General features: G+C 44.5%; 1 protein-coding gene across 1 annotated transcript in view; it reads left to right on the top strand.

Annotated features, from left to right (window-relative positions):
• LOC146856431 (glycoprotein-N-acetylgalactosamine 3-beta-galactosyltransferase 1-B-like) overlaps positions 1–18,476 on the top strand; it is a 189,907-nt gene that overhangs the window by 109,018 nt on the left and 62,413 nt on the right. The window lies entirely within an intron of this gene.

Genomic DNA, 18,476 nt, shown 5'->3' with positions numbered 1-18,476 from the left:
AAACAAGACTAATCCATTAAGGGATACATCAGATCTGAATTTTAAAAATTAAAGTGATAATAGCACTGAAAAGGATTACACACCATTGATAGTCAATGGCCACAGTAGAGTTTTTCCTTGGGACTCAGTCTCTGAAATTGAAGTCAAAATCCTTCAGTGGGTCAAGCCCCCAGGCTGTATCCGACGGTCAGCTCCATGAGGTCTGGTACCTTATCAATCAGGGCCCACTGATTTGCTGCTGCGGCGAAGCTCCAAGTGGGAGAAACCACTTTCTTCAAACCAGCGAGGCTATGCCGTGGGTGGATAGAATGGGTTTGTGTGTTCCGGTCCTCTTGAGAACTGGAAATCTAAAACCTTGTAGGTACCAACTTTTCAGAGGTGGTATGACAAGTGCAGTTAGACAGCTCAGGTTTCCAGGACCTGAGAAACAACAGTTGGAAGTCAAGACTCACTCCAGGAGAGGCCATCAGCAGGTATCAAGTCAGGTCCAGTTGTTATTGGTCAGCTGGGCACTTCATGGAAAAGTCCTCTTGCATCTTGTTGTGGCCCTATAGCTATACAGGTCAATAGGCGTCTACTTTTTTGTCCCGGTTACAAGGGAAAGCAAGCCCAATCCTTCAAGGCTCTGCTCTAGTTACAGAAAACAGGTCTGGTCCTCTTGTCTTCTTCCATAGGTCCATAAAGTGTGATTAAAAAGTGTGTCTTGAGGTTCCATATTCACGCTTGGTACCAACGAGTGTATTGCTCCTAATGGCGCTCAAAGCGAATGGGTAAAAGTTCCTAGGGTTAACCCTACCCGCTTTTGAAACTGTTCCTGTTTGCCCTTCTATAAACAATCCCACAGTGCCCCCTCACTCTCAAAATCCAAGATGGAGAAATCCTTTTCTCTTTATGCAGAGTCTGTGTGCACTGCCTTCCCAGATGTATGACCAGAGAAATCAGCACTCTCCTTCTCTGAGGTCACATTACACTAGTTCTGGAGGTAGCATTTGGGGCCAGCCTAATAAGAAGGACATAAGCCCGGACCTCTCCAGGTGTTACCAAACATTTGCCTGTTACAGGGGACACCCCTTCGAAGTAAATTAAGTTCCTGGGCCAACCCCACTGGTCTTTCTGCCAGGGGAAGGGAAAAACAACTCCTGATTCCCAAGCCATTGTACCTGCCCTATGATAATTTTTCATACCATTCATCGTGGCTTATTCCTGGCTGTGCCACTGCTTATGGGAGAATGCAAATTAGCCTTAGCAGCTTCAAGCAGGGAAAATTTTACTTTCTAAAATATACCGTTCCCTAATATTCATTAAAAATGCGACTTCACACCATTGAATTGGGATTTTAATAACTAATAGAAAATAGTTGTTTCACCATTTTTGTAGCTGGACCCTAACTGGAGAGACCAACATTTATTTTTACAATCGCTTCCCAGTGTTTCCCTTTGGGATAGCAAGAGCCTTCTCACAGTACAAATAGCTTTTGGGTGCAAGTCACTATAAGGGCATGTTAACTGTATATTTCTACTGTTAACTGTATATTACTACTGTTCTACATTCATAAACCTAGCACACTGCCTTGTGGGCTATACAGCCTAAACAGGAGTGACTTTTTGATATTCAAAAGAAATGATTTTACCTAACAAAAACCGTTTTGTTGAATGAATGCACAGTAAATGTTTACAGTGAAGCAGTCAGGAATACACAGGGTAGGCCTGAAGCCATGTTTGCCCTTCTGCTGTAGTTGATGGCACTATAGGCACTGCAGTCCTCTAGTGCCATTACATTTCCGGACCCTGTGTTCACTTTCTTCATCATATAGTAAGGACATCCAAGCAAGTTAAATATTCCAATGAGAAATAAGCCAAATTAACCATATCTAAGAGGGCACACAGGCACCCTACTAGCAGGGGTAAATTGCACAGAGTTGTAAAGCCAGCAAAGCAGATATGGGAAAAATCTGGAGGGACGCCACACAAAATATGGTCATTTCCTACAATGATTATTAAAAGGAAGCATAATTGTTACAAATGAATATAGGGCATTTTACACAAAAACCTTTTCATGTGCCAACACTTGGCTGTTTCAGAATAGTAAACATAACCAAATGATATTTGTTTCTGGTGCAGCCCCAGTGTCAGGTCTCTCTTTATTATGAGAGATGTAAATCTTCACTTTTTAGTCTACATTGAGCATTCTGGGACTTTTAGTTACTCTTTTAAGATTGCCAGTATGGAGGAGACTTACTGGCTTGGGAACACTAAAAGTGCTGTGTGAAAATGAACAGTGTAATGGTCAACAACCCAAAGAGAATCCAGACATTCAAATACCTGCAGCGCAAGCTTCACTTTAGCAAATAAATGTTACGGTCAGAGTTTATAAGGTGTACTAGGCGGTTGCTTCAGGTGCAAAGTGAAGGGCATGCCAAATTCAATGGGAAACATTGCAAATTAAAAACAAATTGAAAGCTAAAAAATATCCTTAGCCTCAATATGTTATTTGGTTTTAGGTGGTGGATACTCCCTCTACTTGGTCTGGTTAGTGACTAGCAGCCAATCTTGGGTGCTACTGGTTACAGCACATTCTCCCTTTGCTCAATAGCATTTTGTATTTCACATTTAGAAAACATTTGAAATGGGTAAGTAACAAGACATTTCCATATTGGTTAAGTGAACACAATATTGTTTTCTAACAATGTGTACCAATCTTTCTGTTTTCCAAAATCTTTTTGTATGGGGGTAGCAAACAAAATTGCTCATGCATTAATATATCTTTGTCCCCACTTTTCAAAGTTTCCTTTGAGCCACTGACCAGTTTAAATGGCCTTTTATTTTGTAGACGCCTACAGTCTTGTTTTGCATCTTTGATATAATTTCACAGCTTTCACATCTGCTTCGTTTGGAGTATACCAAATATAATGGCCTGTACAGCCTATAATATTTGGTAGCCCCTATTTTTCTGAAGATTGAACTTGCCAGGATACAATTTGACATGGCCTTATGTTGGCTGTATGAACACATTACTTTTTCTACCAGATAGAATCCTTGCTTGAGTTTTCAAACATCTTTTCCTAAAGTGATACCACATATTACAGCTCATGCATTTCTGTAAAATCTGATTTCCCCTACTTTTCAACTCAAGTTGCCTTTTTTTATACCAGATTGCTGTATCTTTTCATATTTGTGATTTCATTCCACACGCTTTCACATCAGGGTCCTTCTGGGGATGTTAAATATAATGCTTTATAAGGGCTGTAATATTTGGTGTTCCCTATGTTTCTCGGGTTAGAGCTTACCAGGATTCAATTTGACATGGCAAACTTTGGGCTCCATGAACACAGTTTGGGGCATATCAAAAACGAGTCAATAGAAAATTATCGCCGCAATATTTTTATCGCCTAATTAGCAAGGTCACGCTAACGCGTGAAGCCTTGCTTTAGCGTACGAAATCTTAACGCCCAGCTTTGCATCTCTAATGAGATGCAAAGTGGGCGTTCCTGACCTGACATGACAGGAGAAATGTTGCTAAGCGACATTTCTCCTATCATCAAGCCCCACGCTATGAAGCATAGCGGCAGGAAAAGTAGCGATAACACCTGTTATCACTACTTTCCTTACGCCTGCTTCAGGACTGACCTAGCCATGATATCCTATGGAAGGAGGATATGATGGCTAAATTTGTGAGTCCCTATCAACAAGCTAACGCCACATTTCGTGAGATTATCGCTCGGTTTCCAGCAATAATCTCACGTTAGGCAGTTAGCGCTAGGATTTTTATCGTTTTTGAGATGAGCGTTGCTAATAGCACGCTATCTCAGCGTTAAAATCCACGCTAGCCGGCGATAATTATCCTAGCGTTAAGTGCGCTTATTATCGCCGGTTGTTGTTGATATTTCCCTATATTCCTGCCAAATAGCACAGGTTACTGTGTTTTCCAACATCTTTTACTGTGGGGATATCTCATATTACTGCTCCTGCATTGCTGTAATTTCTGATATCCCCTACTTTTCAACGGTTACCTTTTAGCCACTGACCAATTCAAGTTACCTTTTATACGATAGTAGATTACACTAATTCTTTGCATTTTTCATTTGATTCCACAAGCGTTCACATCTGGTTCCTTTCGGAGATACAAAATATAACGCCTTGTTTGGGTTATAATATTTGGTATCCCTTATATTTCGTGAGTTAGAGCTTACCAGGCTTCAATTTAACATGGCATTCTGTGGACAAATTATTTTCCTGCCAAATAGCACCCTTATCTGTGTTTTCCATAATATTTTACTGTGGGATACCACATATTATGGCTTCAGCAGTGCTGTAATATCTAGAATTTCCAACTTTTCAAGCATTACCTTTTAGCCACATATCAACTTAAGTTGCCTTTTATTTGCTAGCAGACTGCTATATCTTTTCACATTTTTGAATTCACTGCGCAAGCTTTCACATCTAGTTCCTTTGGAGGATACCAAATATAATGTCTCATAAGGGCTATAATATTTGGTATCCCCTATGTTTCTCTGGATAGACCATACCAGGATTCAATTGGACATGACATTCTGTTGTCTGGGTGAACAAAGTATTTTCCTGCCAAATGGCATCCTTCTCTCCGTTTTCCATAATATTGTATTATGGGGATACCCCATATTACAGCTTCTGCATTTCTGTAATATCTGGTACCATATATAATGGACTCTACTGCCTATAAAATTTGGTATACCTTGTGTTTCTCGGGTAAGAACTTACAAAGATTCAATTTGACGTGGTCCAATGTTGGATGGCTTACCACAGTATTCGTTTGCCAATAAGCGCCCTTCCTTTTGCTTTCCAACATCATTTACTATGGGGATACCAAGTATTTGGGCTCACGCATTGCTGTAACATCTCGTATCCCCTACTTTCCATGGGTTACCCTTTAGCCATTGACCACTTGAAGTTGTCTTTTATTTGGTAGCAGATTACAGTATCTTTTCACATTTTTTACATCATTCCATAGGAATTTACATCCAGTTCCCTTAGGGGATACCAAATATAATAGCCTATATGGCCATTAATATTTTGTATCCCCTGTGTTTCTCGAGTTGGAAATTACCAGGGTTTAATTTGATATAGTCTTATGCTGAATGGGTGAGCAAATTGTTGCTATGCCAAGTAGCACCCTTTTTTTTCGCTTTAAAACATCATTTAGTATGGGGGTACCAAATAATATGACCCACATATTGCTGTAATATCTTGTATCCCCTATGTTTCATTGGTTACCCTTTAGCCATTGACCAGCTGAAGTTGCCTTATGTTTGATAATAGACTTCAATACCTTCTCACATTTTTACATCATTCCACAAGATTTTACATCCGGTTCCCTTAGGGGATGCCAAATATAATGGCTTTACCGGGTACAATATTTGGTATACCCAGTGTTTCTCGGGTGAGAAGTTACCAGGATTCAATATGACATCACCTTATGTTGCATGGGGGAGCACAGTATTTCTATATCAAATATCACCCTTCCTTTTGCTTTCCAACATCATTTAATATGGGGATACCAAATATTATGGCTCACTCATTGCTGTAATCTCTTGTATACCGTATGCTTCATGGGTTACCCTTGAGCCATTGAAAAGTTGAAATTGCCTTTTATTTGATAGCAGCTACAGTATCTTTTCACATTTTGTACATCATTCCACAAGATTTTGCATCTGGTACCTTTAGGGGATACAAAATATAATAGCCTATACGGCCTATAATATTTGGTATCCCCAGTGTTTCTCTGGTTAGAAGTTACCAGGATTCAGTTTGACATCGCGTTATGTTGGCGGGGAGAGCACAGTATTTCTATACCAAATATCACCCTTCCTTTTGCTTTCCAACATCATTTATTAAGGGGATACCAAATATTATGGCTCACGCATTGCCATAATATCTTGTACCCCTATGTTTCATGGGTTACCCTTCAGCCATTGACCAATTGAATTTGCCTTTTATTTGATAGCAGACTACAGTATCTTTTCACATTTTGTACATCATTCCACAAGATTTTGCCTCCGATACCCTTAGGGGATACCACTTATAATAGCCTATACAGCCTATAATATTTGGTATCCCCAGCGTTTCTCGGGTTAGAAGTTACCAGTATTCAATTTGACATTGCCTTATGTTGGATGGAGGAGCACAGTATTTCTATACCAAATGGTACACTTCCTTTTGCTTTCCAACATCATTTACAACAGGGATACCATATAGTATGGTTCCCGCTTTGCTGTAATATCTTGTATCCCCTATGTTTCATGGGTTACCTTTTAGCCATTGACTAGTTGAAATTGCCTTTTGTTTGATAGCAGACTACAGTATCTTTTCACATTTTTGTACATAATTCCACAAGATTTTGCATCCGTACCCTTAGGGGATAGCAACTATAATAGCCTATAAGGCCTATAATATTTAGTATCCCCAATGTTTGTCGGGTTAGACGTTATCAGGATTCAATTTGACTTTGCCTTATGTTGGATGCAGGAGCAAGTTATTTCTATACCAAATAGCACCCTTCCTTTTGCTTTCCAACTTCATACACTATGGGGATACCAAAGATTATGGCTCACGCATTGGTGTCATATATCGTATCCTCTATATTTCATGGGTTACCCTTGAGCCATTGAAAAGATGACATTGCCTTTTGTTTGATAGCAGACTACAGTTCTTTTCACATTTTATACATCAGTCCACAAGATTGTGCATCTGTACCCTTAGGGGATTCCAACTATATTATCCTATACGGCCTATAATATTTGGTATCCCCAGTGTTTCTTGGGTTGGAAGTTAACAGTATTCAATTTGAATTTGCCTTATTTTGGATGCGGGAGCACAGTATTTCTATATCAAATATCACCCTTCCTTTTGCTTTCCAACATCATTTAAAATGGGGATACCAAATAGTATGGCTCACTAATTGCTGTAATATCTTGTATCCCGTATGTTTCATGCGTTACCCTTGAGCCATTGAAAAGTTGAAATTGCCTTTTGTTTGAATGCAGCTACAGTATCTTTTCACATTTTGTACATCATTTCACAAGATTTTGCATCCGGTACCCTTAGGGGATACCAAATATAATAGCCTATACGGCCTATAATATTTGGTATCCCCAGTGTTTCTCTGGTTAGAAGTTACCAGGATTCAGTTTGACATCGCCTTATGTTGGTGGGGAGAGAACAGTATTGTTATACCAAATATCACCCTTCCTTTTGCTTTCCAACATCATTTATTAAGGGGATACCAAACATTATGGCTCATGCATTGCTATAATATCTCGTATCCCTTATGTCTCATGGGTTACCCTTTAATCATTGACCAATTGAATTTGCCTTTTATTTGATAGCAGACTACAGTACCTTTTCACATTTTGTACATCATTCCACAAGATTTTGCCTCCGGTACCCTTAGGGGATACCAATTATAGTAGCCTTTACGGCCTATAATATTTGGTATCCCCAGCGTTTCTCAGGTTAGAAGTTACCAGGATTCAATTTGACTTTGCCTCATGTTGGATGCAGGAGCAAGGTATTTCTATACCAAATAGCACCCTTCCTTTTGCTTTCCAACATCATACACTATGGGGATACCAAATATTATGGCTCACGTATTGGTGTCATATCTCGTATCACCTATGTTTCATGGTTTACCCGTGAGCCATTGAAAAGATGACATTGCCTTTTGTTTGATAGCAGACTACAGTATCTTTTCACATTTTATACATCAGTCCACAAGATTTTGCATCTGTACCCTTAGGGGATACCAACTATAATATCCTATACGGCCTATAATATTTGGTATCCCCAGTGTTTCTCGGGATAGAAGTTAACAGTATTCAATTTGAATTTGCCTTCTTTTGGATGCGGGAGCACAGTATTTCTATAGCAAATAGCACCCTTCTTTTTGTTTTCCAACATTTACTAAGGGGATACCAAATCTTATGGCTCACGCATTGTCATAACATCTCGTATCCCCTATGTTTCATGGGTTACCCTTTAGCCATTGATCAATTGAGTTTGCCTTTTATTTGATAGCAGTCTACAGTATCTTTTCACATTTTGTACTTCATTCCACAAGATTCTGCATCCGGTACACTTAGGAGACACCAAATATAATACCCTATAGGGCCTATAAAGTATCCCCAGCGTATCTCAGGTTATGAGTTCCCAGGATTCAATTTGAATTTGCCTTATGTTGGATGCGGGAGCACAGTATTTCTATAGCAAATAGCACCCTTCTTTTTGTTTTACAACATCATTTACTAAGAGGATACCAAATATTATGGCTCACGCATTGCCATAACATCTCGTATCCCCTATGTTTCATGGGTTACCCTTTAGCCATTGACCAATTGAGTTTGCCTTTTATTTGATAGCAGCTACAGTATCTTTTCACATTTTGTACATCATTCCACAAGATTTTGCCTCCGATACCCTTAGGGGATACCACTTATAATAGCCTATACAGCCTATAATATTTGGTATCCCCAGCGTTTCTCTGGTTAGAAGTTACCAGGATTCAATTTGACATCGCCTTATGTTGGATGGAGGAGCACAGTATTTCTTTACTAAATGGTACCCTTCCTTTTGCTTTCCAACATCATTTACAATAGGGATACCAAATATTATGGCTCACGCTTTGCTGTAATATCTCGTATCCCCTATGTTTCATGGGTTAGCCTTTAGCCATTGATTAGTTGAAATTGCCTTTTGTTTGATAGCAGACTACAGTATCTTTTCACATTTTTGTACATCATTCCACAAGATTTTGCATCCGTACCCTTAGGGGATAGCGACTATAATAGCCTATATGGCCCATAATATTTAGTATCCCCAGTGTTTCTCGGGTTAGAAGTTATCAGGATTCAATTTGACTTTGCCTTATGTTGGATGCAGGAGCAAGGTATTTCTATACCAAATAGCACCCTTCCTTTTGCTTTACAACATCATACACTATGGGGATACCAAATATTATGGCTCACTCATTGCTGTCACTTCTCGTATCCCCTATGTTTCATGGGTTACCCTTGAGCCGTTGAAAAGATGACATTGCCTTTTGTTTGATAGCAGACTACAGTATCTTTTCACATTTTTGTACATCATTCCACAAGATTTTGCATCCGTACCCTTAGGAGATAGCAACTATAATAGCCTATACGGCCTATAATATTTAGTATCCCCAGTGTTTGTCGGGTTAGAAGTTATCAGGATTCAATTTGACTTTGCCTTATGTTGGATGCAGGAGCAAGTTATTTCTATACCAAGTAGCACCCTTCCTTTTGCTTTCCAACTTCATACACTATGGGGATACCAAATATTATGGCTCACGCATTGGTGTCATATCTCGTATCCCCTATGTTTCATGGGTTACCCTTGAGCCATTGAAAATATGACATTGCCTTTTGTTTGATAGCAGACTACAGTATCTTTTCACATTTTATACATCAGTTCACAAGATTTAACATCTGTACCCTTAGGGGATACCAACTATAATATCCTATACGGCCTATAATATTTGGTATCCCCAGTGTTTCTCGGGTTAGAAGTTAACAGTATTCAATTTGAGTTTGCCTTATGTTGGATGCGGGAGCACAGTATTTCTATAGCAAATAGCACCCTTCTTTTTGTTTTCCAACATCATTTACTAAGGGGATACCAAATATTATGGCTCACGCATTGCCATAAAATCTCGTATCCCCTATGTTTCATGGGTTACCCTTTAGCCATTGACCAATTGAGTTTGCCTTTTATTTGATAGCAGTCTACAGTATCGTTTCACATTTTGTACTTCATTTCACAAGATTCTGCATCCAGTACACTTAGGAGACACTCAATCAATCAATCAATCACATAATTTGTAAAGTGCACTACATACCCGGGAGGGTTTCAAGGCGCTGCGGGGGGGGGGGGGTGATGCTGCTATTGGTCGAAGAGCCATTTCTTGAGTTGTCTCCTGAAGGTCAGCAGGTCTTCGGTTTGTCGCAGGTGGAGGAGGAGGGTGTTCCAGGTCCTGGCGGCGCGATGGGAGAAGGATCTGCTTCCGGAAGTAGTTCTCCGGATGCGTGGGACCGTGGCCAGGGCGTGGTCAGCACAGCGGAGTTTCCTGTTGGGTACGTAGAAGGAGAGTCGACTGTTGAGATAGGCTGGGCCGGTTTTGTGGAGTGCCTTGTGTGTGTGGATAAGAAGCTTGAAGGAGATTCTTTTGTCGACGGGGAGCCAGTGTAGGTTCCTCAGGTGGGGGGTGATGTGGTCGCGGCGTGGGACGTCGAGGATCAGGCGTGCAGAGGCGTTCTGGATTCTTTGTAGTCTGTTGATGAGCTTGGATGAGGCTCCGGCGTAGAGGGCGTTTCCGTAGTCGAGTCTGCTGCTGACAAGGGCCCGGGTGACTGTTTTCCTCGTGTTTGTCGGGATCCATCTGTAGATCTTGCGGAGCATGCGGAGGGTGTTGAAACAGGTGGAGGAGACTGCGTTGACTTGTTTGGTAATGGAGAGTTTCGAGTCGAGGATGACTCCCAGGTTGTGTGCGTGGTCGGTGGGGGCCGGGGGGGACCCCAGTGACGTGGGCCACCAGGAGTCGTCCCATGCGGAGGGGTTAGACCCGAGGATGAGGATTTCCGTCTTGTCTGTGTTCAGTTTGAGGCGGCTGTCCTCCATCCAGTCTGCGACGGCCTTCATTCCGTGGTGGGGGTTGGATTTGGCGGTGAGGGGGTCCTTGGTGAGGGAGAGGATCAGTTGAGTGTCGTCGGTGTAGGAGATTATGTTGAGGTCGTGCTGTCGGGCGATGCGTGCTAGTGGTGCCATGTAGACGTTGAACAGCGTCGGGCTGAGGGAGGATCCTTGAGGGACACTGCAGATGATCTCGGAGGCATCGGATCGGAACGGGGAGGCGGACTCTCTGAGTTCTGACGGAGAGGAAGGAGGTGGTCCAGTCCAGGGCCTTGTCTCGGATCCCTGCGTCATGGAGGCGCGTGCGTAGTGTGTGGTGGCAGACGGTGTCGAAGGCGGCGGAGAGGTCCAGGAGGATGAGGGCCGCCGTCTCGCCGTTGTCTAGCAGGATCCTGATGTTGTCTGTGGCGGCGATGAGGGCAGTCTCGGTGCTGTGGTTGCTGCGGAATCCTAACTGGGTTGGGTTCAGGATGTTATTGTGTTCGAGGTGACGGGTGAGCTGGGTGTTAACTATCTTCTCGATGACCTTTGCTGGGAACGGAAGCAGGGAGATGGGTCGGAAGTTCTTGAGGTCGCTCGGATCCGCCTTGGGTTTCTTCAGTAGGGCGTTGTTCTCTACATGCTTCCAGTTCTCAGGGAAGGTGGCGGTTTCGAAGGAGAGGTTGATGATTTTGTGCAGGTGGGGTGCGATGGAATTGCTGGCTTTGTTGAAGATGTGGTGCGGGAGAGGGTCGGACGGGGATCCGAAGTGGATTGTTCCCATGGTCTTAATTGTGTCCTCGATGCTCACGTTGGCCCAGGTTGTCAGGGTGTCATGGGCGGTGGGGTGCAGTGGGTTCGGTTCGGCGCGGTCGGCAGTGGTCGTCCGGGGTCTGAAGCTGTTATGGATGTCGGTGATTTTCCGGTGAAAGAAGGTCGCGAGGGAGTCGCACAGGGTTTGCGATGGTGGGATGTCGTTGGAGCTGTGGTTGGAGAGTTCCTTCACGATGGTGAAGAGCTCCTTGCTGTTGTGTGCATTGTTGTCAAGGCGGTCTGTGAAGGAGGTTCTTTTGACGGTCCTGATGAGGTGGTGGTGGTTGTGGATGGCGTCTTTGTGGGCGGTGCGGCTGTCTGGCGTCTTGTTGCTGTGCCATATGTTTTCCAGTTTCCGGCAGGTGCATTTTGAGTCGAGGAGTTCCGGGGGGAACCAGCTGACTCTTCTGCTGGTGTCTCTGCTGGTGGGATTTTTCAGCGGGGCGACGGTGTTGGTGCAGTCGTTCTGTAGTGTGCGGTGGTGTGTGAGGGGTTTTCGGTAGGAGAAGTGGATGCAGTGGTGGTCTGTCCAGGTGAGTTCGGAGGCATGGCTGAAGGTGACGTAGGGGCTTGAGGAGAAGATGGCATCTAGCGTATGGCCGGCGATGTGGGTTGGCGTCGTGACGAGTTGTTTCAGTCCGAGGTTGGCGAGGTTGGCGATCAGGGTGGAAGAGTTGCTGTCATTGTTGTTCTCCAGGTGATAGTTCAGGTCTCCGAGGAGGATGTAGTCGGTGGAGGTCAGTACGTGCGTGCTGATGAGGTCGGCGATGGAGTCGCAAAATTGTGGCCAGGGTCCTGGCGGTCTGTAGATGAGGGTGCCTCTCAGGGTGGTCTTGGGGTCCGTGTGGATCTGGAAGTGCATGTGTTCGGCGGTGCTGAGGGTATCGTTGGTGTTTGTTGAGACCCTGATGGTGTTTTTGTGGACGATGGCGATTCCTCCTCCGGCCCTGTTGGTGCGGTCTCTGCGTGTGATCCCTTTTGGGATGGCTATGGCGATGTCTGGCGAGGAGGTTTCATTCATCCAGGTCTCGGTCAGGAAGGCGACGTCCGGTGATGTGGTGTCGAGTAGGTCCCAGAGTTCGACGGCGTGTTTGTGTGCGGAGCGGGTGTTGATCAGGATGCATCTAGGCTGGTTGGGTTCCGTCATGGTAGGCATCTTGGCGCTTTCGAGGCAGGAGAAGCTGCAGTTCCGGCAGGTGTAGGGGCCGTGGGTGCGCCTCGGGGCGGCCTTGCAGCAGGTGTGGGTCCTTCCTGGGTTGAGAGCGACGAGGGTGCTGGCGTCGTAGCAGAGGCGGCGGTCCTCATGGCTGCTGTGGGAGCCAGGGGTTCTGGCGCTGGGCACGGTCCAGGAGCGGACGGGTGCAGACGGGCTTGCCTTAGGCACACCTTGGGCGCGCCAATGGCGCGCCCGCTGCGCGCGGCCGCCCAGCGGCCGCCATATGTGGGGAGGAGGGGAGGGAGGAGCAGCTGGAAGGCGGGAGGTGTGTTTCACAGGGGCAGCGAATGGGCGCGGAGGGGGCGGGCTGCAGGGGAAGCAGCGGCGGGGGTAGGGAAGCGGTGCGGGGCGAACTCGGGAAGGGGACAGAATCAGGGGGGCGACAGCAGCGAAAAACGGGGCACAGAATAAAAAGGGGGCAGCAGCAGAGTCAAGACGGGGCACACAGTAAAATGGGGCAACAGCAGAGTCAAAACGGGCACACAATAAACGGGGGCAACAGCAGAGTGAAACGGGGCACACAATAAATGGGGGCAAAAGCAGAGTCCAAACGGGGCACACAATAAAAGGGGGCAACAGCAGAGTGAAATGGGGCACACAGTAAAGGGGGCACAGAACAGAGCAGTGAGCGGGGGTCAGGGGGGCACAGAGGAGGATAGGCAGAGAAGGCGGAGTAGAGCAGATACAAACCAAGGCCACCACCGGCCACCAGGGATGAGGCGCAGGTGGAAGCCTGCGGGTGGTGGAGGGCCTCGACTTCGGAGACGATCAGGACACTACAGCGGAGGTGCAGGCGGAGCTGCAGCGAGGGGGGGGAGCGACCTTCCAGAAGGTCACCAAATATAATAGCCTAATGGGCCTATAATGTTTGGTTTCCCCAGCGTTTCTCAGGTTAGGAGTTACCAGGATTCAATTTGAATTTGCCTTATGTTGGATGCGGGAGCACAGTATTTCTATAGCAAATAGCACCCTTCTTTTTGTTTTCCAACATCATTTACTAAGGGGATACCAAATAATATGGCTCACGCATTGCCATAACATCTCGTATCCCCTATGATTCATGGGTTACCCTTCAGCCATTGACCAATTGAATTTGCCTTTTATTTAATAGCAGACTACAGTATCTTTTCACATTTTGTACATCATTCCACAAGATTTTACATCCGTACCCTTAGGGAAAACCAAATTTAATAGCCTATACGGCCTATAATATTTGGTATCCCTAGTGTTTCTCGGTTTAGAAGTTACCACGATTCACTCTGACTTTGCCTTATGTTGGATGGGGGAGAACAGTATTCCTATACCAAAGACCACCCTTCCTTTTGCCTTCCAACATCATTTACTAAGGGGATACCAAATATTATGGCTCAGGCATTGCTGTAATATCTCGTATCCCGTAAATTTCATAGGCTACCATTCAGCCATTGACCAGTTGAGGTGGACATTTATTTGATAGCAGACTACAACAGCTTTCACAGTTTATACATCATTCCACAACATTTTACATCTGATTCCTTTAGGGGATACCAAATATAATGGGCAATGCCATCTATAATATTTGGTATCCCCGGTGTTTCTCTGGTTAGAACGTAATAGGATTTAATTTGACATGGTCTTATGTTGGATGGGTGAGCACAGTATTTCTATGTCAAATAGCACCCTTCCTTTTTCTTTTCAACATTGGCTACTATGGGGATACCAAATATTATGACTCAGGCGTTGCTGTAATATCTTGTATCTCCTACATTTCTTGACCTACCATTCAGCCATTGACCAGTTGAGGTGGACATTTATTTGACACCAGACTAACGCAGCTTTTCACAGTTTATACATCATTCCAAAACATTTTACATCCGGTTCCTTTACGGGACACCATATATAATGGGCTATGCCATCTATAATATTTGGTATCCCCTGTGTTTCTCGGGTTAAAACTTACCAGGATTCAATTTGACATGGTCTTCTGTTGGATGGGTGAGCACAGTATTTCTAAGCTAAATAGCACCCTTCATTTTGCTTTCTAACATCGGTTACTATGGGGATACCAAATATAATAGCTCACGCATTTCTGTAATATCTCGTATCCCCTACATTTCATGGGCTGCCATTCAGCCATTGACCTGCTGAGGTGAATATTTATTTGATAGCAGACGACAGTAGCTTTTCAAATTTATACATCATTCCGCAAGATTTTGTATATTTGTATATATTTGCGAAGTAAAAGCATGCACACTAAAATCATGCGTAGTAAAGGTATTTGCGAAGTAAAAACTTCGAAGTAAATACCTGCGGAGTAACGGTATGCTAAGTAACATCATATATTCGTCAAAACCAGGCTGAGATCCCCCCCAAAGTCCCCTCATATTGGCCATTCTCCCTATTAAACGTAGACTATAAGATATTAGGGAAGGCCCTGGCTCATTGGCTGCTCCCTGTTGCTAACACCCTAGTGCACGTAGATCAATGTGGGTTTATTCCAGAATGCAATTCTTTTCTCAACATACGATGACTACTTAATCTGATGAAACCTAACTTGAGTGAGACGGGGGAACAGTTGGTGGTGACGCTTGACTTAGATAAGGAGTTTGACATACTGGGTTGGGATTACCTTCTGGCGACTCTGGAGGAAATCGGCGTCGGGCCAGGATATCTTAATTAGATCTGCACCCTCTATAAGAACCCTAAAGCAAGAGTCAGGATGGTACAGTTAATAATTGAAAGGTAGAGAAGTGTGAAAAGTGGCCCAGAGAGGATGAAAACGGGGAGAAGAGACCCAAGTATTGAGAACAAACTATTCAAAAAAAGCAAATGTGGACAAAACCTCTACATGCATTTGTCCCTGTGCTAATAAAAAAAATTGACCAAAGTAAACTTGCAGGGAAAAGGTCTGCAACATTTTTCCATCTGAACCACATTTTATTAATGCATTTGGTGAATGAGGAAGTTTAGCTGGGCAGAAACTTTGCAAACCTTATGAATTGTAGCAATTGGGAACGTCGCAAAAAGTGGTATAAAAAAAAAACTTGGCAGCCCTCTTCATCACATGCCGACTTTGGGGCAGATTTACAAGCCCCTTGCGCCACTTTTGCGTCACTTTTAACATGGGAAAAGTGGCGCAAGGGGCTTGTAAATCTGCCCCTTTGTCTTTGGCTGGACCTGTGTTGAGAGATCCACTACCTTTTGGTGCATCATAAATACCACATACATACATATAAAATACATTTCTCTCCTACTTGAAACTGTGTGACTCGCTGACTTGTTTGATACATATTGATGCACCAATAAGAAATTAGTTAATATGGGGTGACTAATTGCTAAATATCAAATGTGTTTTCCCTTCTGTATCTCTCTCAGGACTATATTAAGAGTGAGCTGATAATTAAAATGTGTTCACAAATTGTGGCGGTTTGCTATCGTGATTTATGCAAGGTGAAACCTGCTGCAGATTGTGGGACCAGATAAAGCACATGCCATGTTTGTTCACCCCAGTATGGAATAGCATGAGCTTTTCACATGACATTCTACAATTCAAGGTGCCTTACTCGTACCATGCACAAATTGCATACCACCTCAGTGCACCCATTTTGTGCAGCCCTATCGTAATTGAGGCCTTAATCTTTCTTCTTCTCTTTGTGTCTCGGCTAATCTAACTGAATGAGGGCTGGCACATGTCACAGAGTAGCCATTTGGTCACGTGGGTATGAGCAGGACCAGCCCCAAATTCCTCATAGATGATGGGCTAATTCCACAGACCCATGTTCCGCACCAAAGCTACGATGCTGTCTGCCCTTTGATTCACTTCTGGAGCTGCTTCTCCTTTTTCAGAGAACTTAATAAGTTGTATATTAAGCTCTGCTCCTGCAGCCCTTACCTCTTTTCACTACCCTTGTCTCTGGTTCATGTCACCCCTGTCCTTTACACCCAATTTCTCTCGGCTTTGCCCACCTCTCTTAAAACTGACACGTCACCTATAACTCTCATGTCCTATTAACACCCATCCTTCTGCACATAACCATCTTTTCCTGTTTGTGACCAAACAGGAAGCTGTGGATTTTGAAGCCTTTTTGGCAGTTAAAGAAAAGCTCATGATTTATTTTAAGTAAGTAAATCTTTAATTCATGATTAATTAAAATCTTTGCATCAAAATGCATGATAAAACACCTATACAACACACATAAAATGACTAATTTGATAGCAGTAAGGTCAATAAAAATCTATTTTGAAAGCATTTAATGTTACTTTAAAAAGTAAAATAGAAGATCTGTACTGGTGCGGGCATTAGTAAGCAATAAAACATTAAAGTGCAAGATATCAGTTCATAAAAACCCTTTTTCTAAAAATTAAGACAAAAGTTAATTGCTGGAAAAAAGGCGTAAGTAAACTGATAGAGCAGTTGTCAAGGGGGTCGAGGTGGTGCAGTTCAAAGTTGAAGTGTGATTGTTCCCACCTTCGAGTATTGTGCCTTTGGTTTGAGCCTAGCTACAGGCAATCGCAAGCGTTTAGGAGTTTTTTTTTTTTTTTTTTTTTTTTTAAACCGTTTATTGCAATCTCAAATAGATACAAGTATGGGCCTACAACCGTCCGGCCGGCCGCTAGAGTGGCAGAAGCATATGACATACATACAGAAAAAGGCTCTTGGCGGTGCAAAGAGGTAAATCAGGAGGTATCAATGACGCGGGCCACATGACTCCAAGCCCACAATACGGTTTCATTTTATAAGAACACAACAACACAAAAAACCACACCCGCAAGGCAACCCGCAATCCGAAGTGACAGCACGTGCTCCTTAAGTGGGGGACCCCAACCAGCCGCAAGACTCTAAAGAGGGGAATGGGAACAGATCAGGGACTGGGGAACCCCGTGCCCGTGGCTGGGGGAGGGGGTCAGCTAGGGGGACGGAGCTGGTGAGGCAGCCGGCAGCAGTGGTGGCTCGCAAATACCCCCGCGGTAGGGGTTCCAGGGGCTCCAGATTTTCACCCATGCCCCAGGCTTACCCCTCGCCACATACACCACCTTTTCACGGAACATACACCAATCCATGTGTTCTTTCCAGGCCGACACCGCCGGGGGCCTCTGGGACCCCCACAGCTGCGCGATGTCACGCTTAGCTATCATGTATCCCAGAGTCACCCATCGTGTCTGCGGAACCGAGCAGTCAGTTGGTTCCCACACATTCAGCAAGCATCTCCTCGCTTCAGGCAACAGCGCGACACGCGTAACCACTCGCAGGACCTCATGCACACCACGCCAGAATCGCTCCACCTTTGGGCATTCCCACAAAATATGCAAAAAGGTCGCCAAAGCACCACACCCACGCTTACACAACCCATCCTCAGCATAGCCCATACGCAGAAGCCTTGGCCCCGTCATGTAAACCCGGTGGAGGATCTTAAGCTGGACGAAGCGAAGGCGAGCCGGTATGGCCACCTCCTTCGGAGAGGCCACCGCGGAAATCCAGTCCTCGTCGTCCAACTCCAGCCCATCGGCAACCCAGGCCTCGCGGAGGCCAGTCAGCAGGCCCGAGCGATCATTAATCAGTTTTTTGTATATAAGGGAGATCGTGCTGTCTGGAACATGGCCATCCAGCACTCTATCCTCCAGGGGGGAAGACTCCGGAATGGATGCGACGTCTGGGAAGACGGAGCCCAGTGCGTGACGGACTTGCAAGTACCGAAAGTATTCACTGCCCTGCAGCTGATACTCCGTCTGCAGCGTCTCGAATGTTTTAAATCCTCCCCTCGTCCAGAGATCTCCCACTGTACTGATGCCGATCGTGTCCCACTTCTCGA

The sequence above is a fragment of the Triturus cristatus genome, chromosome 4_1, assembly GCF_964204655.1.
Source record: "Triturus cristatus chromosome 4_1, aTriCri1.1, whole genome shotgun sequence".
Taxonomy (NCBI): Eukaryota; Metazoa; Chordata; class Amphibia; order Caudata; family Salamandridae; genus Triturus; species Triturus cristatus.
The sequence above is the reverse complement of the archived record's forward strand: the minus strand, read 5'-3'. Positions and strand labels throughout refer to the sequence as shown.